Below are 3,336 nucleotides of genomic sequence, written 5' to 3' on the forward strand. Positions count from 1 at the left end.
TTCAGGTAAGCTAGGATGTAAGCCTTCCAATTTCCCCTAGTGACTCGAGTTGGTGTGCTCCGAAGTGTCGGGCTCTTTGTTTGTTGAGTGCCGGGCAGTGGCACAGCAGATGCTCTGGTGTCTCCTGCTCGCTTGGTTCCTTGCAGCTTCTGCATTGTGGGTTGTAGGGTAGACCCATCTTACAGGCTTGCGTGCCTATTGGCTGATGTCCTTTTTGCTCTTGGAGATCAGTTCTGCGGTTCTCTTCCTATTGAATTCTGGCCAGCATAGTTTCGATCTTCTGTGCTCTGCCTTCGTCGACCATTCCTTGCTGGCTAGTTGTTTGAAATAGTCATGAATTTCCGTCTGGACTGAGTTCAGGGAGATCTGTATGTCTGTTGTTGTTGAGTGTTCTTCTGACCCTTTTCTGGCCAGCTCGTCTGCTTTCTCGTTTCCGTCTATGTCATTGTGTCCGGGTACCCAGGCTATTTGTACCCTGTTGTCTTCTGCTAGTCTGTTTAGTGCCCCTTTACATTTGGCCACTAGTTTTGAATTCGTCCGTGCTTGTGCGAGGGATTTGATCGCCGCCTGGCTGTCTGAGTATATCCTCACCTTGGTATTCCGGGGGCCTCGGTCTAGCGAAAGTTCGGCAGCTTTCAGTATCGCGAGAACCTCCGCCTGGAAAACGGTCGCTGACTCTGGGAGGTGGAAGTATTCCTCCACCTTCCAGCTCTCGGCGTAGATTCCGGCCCCTACTCCGTCGCTCATCTTTGAGCCGTCGGTGTAGAGTGATACTTCGTCCGGTTCGGTTACTCTCCCTCTCTTCCAGTCTTCCCTTGTAGGGTATATAGTGGTGTATGTGTTACCGAATCGCAGTTCGGTTGTCATGTAGTCTGTGTCTACTGTCGTCCGATAGTTTATCTCGTTCAGAATCCTGCAGTGCCCGGTGTGGTAGTCTTTCCAGCTTTGGCTAGCCTTAAGTCGTACCGCACCTTGTGCTGCAGTGTTCCTGATGAAATGCTCTATCGGTATTATGTTCAGGATGGCGTTCAGCGCCGCCGCGGGCATGATCTCAGTGCTCCTGTGGCTCCTGCGCATGCCGATCTCTGTATCCTTGTTAGTTTCTGTACGTTGTATGCCCTAGTTAATGCTGGCCACCGTACTAGTGCTCCGTATGTGAGTATGGGTCTTACCACCGCTGTGTAAAGCCATATTATTATCCTGGGGTGGATGCCCCAGTTCTTTCCGAACATCTTCCTGCAGGAATAGAATGCTATGCTTGCTTTCTTGACTCTCTCGTTGATGTTTTGTTTCCATGACAGTTTCGCATCCAGTATCACTCCCAGATACTTTGCCTGCTGTGATATCTCTAGTTCTATGCCATCTATCTTTGGCTTAGTGAAGCTAGGGACCTTAGTTCTTCTAGTGAAGAGCATTAGTTCCGTTTTACTTGGATTTATGCCCAATCCGCAGGTTTTTGCCCATGTATTGAGTTTAGTAAGTGCCCTTGTCATTAGTTCGCTGATGACGTCGGGGAATGGTCCTGAAGTGAGTAGGACTACGTCGTCTGCGTATGCTACCACTTTTACTCCTTCGCTATTTAGTGTTCTTAGTACGTCATCCATGTTTATCAGCCAGAGCAGTGGGGACAGGACTCCCCCCTGAGGTTTGCCCCTCTTCACAAATCTTGTGTGATGAGTGCCACTCAGTTCGGCTGTTATCCTCCTGCTCGTCAGCATTGCGCCAATCCATGCCCTGATGCCTCCCTCTACTCCTATACCGCTGAGGGAACTCAGAATGGAATCCGCATTGACGTTATTAAAGGCTCCTTCTATGTCCAGGAAGGTGGCCATGGCGTAGTTTTTGAAAAGTAGAGCCTTTTCTATGTATCGCACTACCTCGTGTAATGCTGTTTCCGTGGATCGGCCTTTTTCCCGTGCTTGCTTTTGTTGTTTGTAGCATTGCCGGTATTACTCCGTCTGGGCCCGGGCTTTTGTATTTGTCGAAGGAATCTATCGCCCAATGGATTCTTTCCATGGTGATGATCTCTTCTACTTTTAGCTGCTGGTCTGCCCCCTGGCTTTCCATTAATCTAGGTTCTTCTTTTTGGTTTCCTGGGAAATGCGTATTCAACTTCCTCTATAGTTCCATGCTTTTCTCTGAAGCCAAATTGATGAGCTGGGATGATGTTGTGAGCTCCCAGATAAGGAATTATGGACAAGCATGATAGTAGACTTATTGGTCAGTAGGATGATGGAATCGTGTGGTCTTTTCCGGGCTTCGGTATCATTATAATTATAGATTTTTTCCATTTAGTTGGGTAATGGCCGAGACTTATGATCCCATTGAAGATTTTACAGATGACCTCAATAGCACAATTCGGAAGTTCAATTATCATTTTTTGAGTTATTAGGTCATCGCCTGGAGCCTTTTTCGGCTTCAGTTCCCTGATGACCTTCGTGATCTCGTTCGGACGAAATGATGTTGGAGTAGATTCCGTTTCAGTTTGGTGTTGCGGTAGTTCCATCCATTTGATGTGCTGCAGGGTTCGGCTGGAAAACGCCCTGGAGATGTGAGGCAAAAGTTTCGGCTCTGTCTTTGTCGCTGCGGGCCCAACAACCAGATGATTTTCTAATCGGGGTAATGGTTTCAGTCGGAGAGCTTAAGTTTGGGTGAGCTCTCCATAAGGGATGCTTTTTGCTGGTTGGCGAGAGTTTCTCAATATATCTTAATTGTGCATTTTCGGCATCTTGCTTCAGGGCCCGTGTGGCTTCATTTAGACGTTGCTTTGAGCATGGCGATCTATTGTTTTGCCACGCCAGTCGCAGACGCCTCTTTTCTTGGATAAGCTGTTCAATCTGCTGGTTCGTTTTGAATTTGATTTTTTGCACATCCTTCTGTTGTGGTGTTGATATCCTGGAAGAAAGGTCCGGAAGGGCCTTGGCGTTTATTAGAATACGTGGGTTGTGGCTCTGCTGGGTTATTCTCATCATCTGCTAGCGGAGAAAATTTGTTGGTGTTGTTTGGGTCGTAGCTTTTGGTGACACGGTTGATCTTAGGCTTGTTACCAACCGAGTTATGTGGGCTGAGCTTACGCTTAATCTGGATGTAGTGATCCATGCCAGTCTGTATGGCCGGAACCGCTTGTTGCTTATCGGAGCTCACGGTTTTTGTTACCATTGAATTTGGCGGTGCGGCCGTTGGCATCGATTTCGCAATATTGGTCGTTGGTTTAGTTGTTGCTGTTGCTTTTGCTGCGTTTGCAGAAATTGCAGCTCTGCTTGTTGTTGGTGCGTCTTCCATAGAAGCCGGTGGTGGTGGGGTTTGGCATTGGGAGCTCCAAGATGTTGGAGCTGG

Source organism: Drosophila kikkawai, chromosome 3L, assembly GCF_030179895.1.
Source record: "Drosophila kikkawai strain 14028-0561.14 chromosome 3L, DkikHiC1v2, whole genome shotgun sequence".
Lineage (NCBI taxonomy): Eukaryota > Metazoa > Arthropoda > Insecta > Diptera > Drosophilidae > Drosophila > Drosophila kikkawai.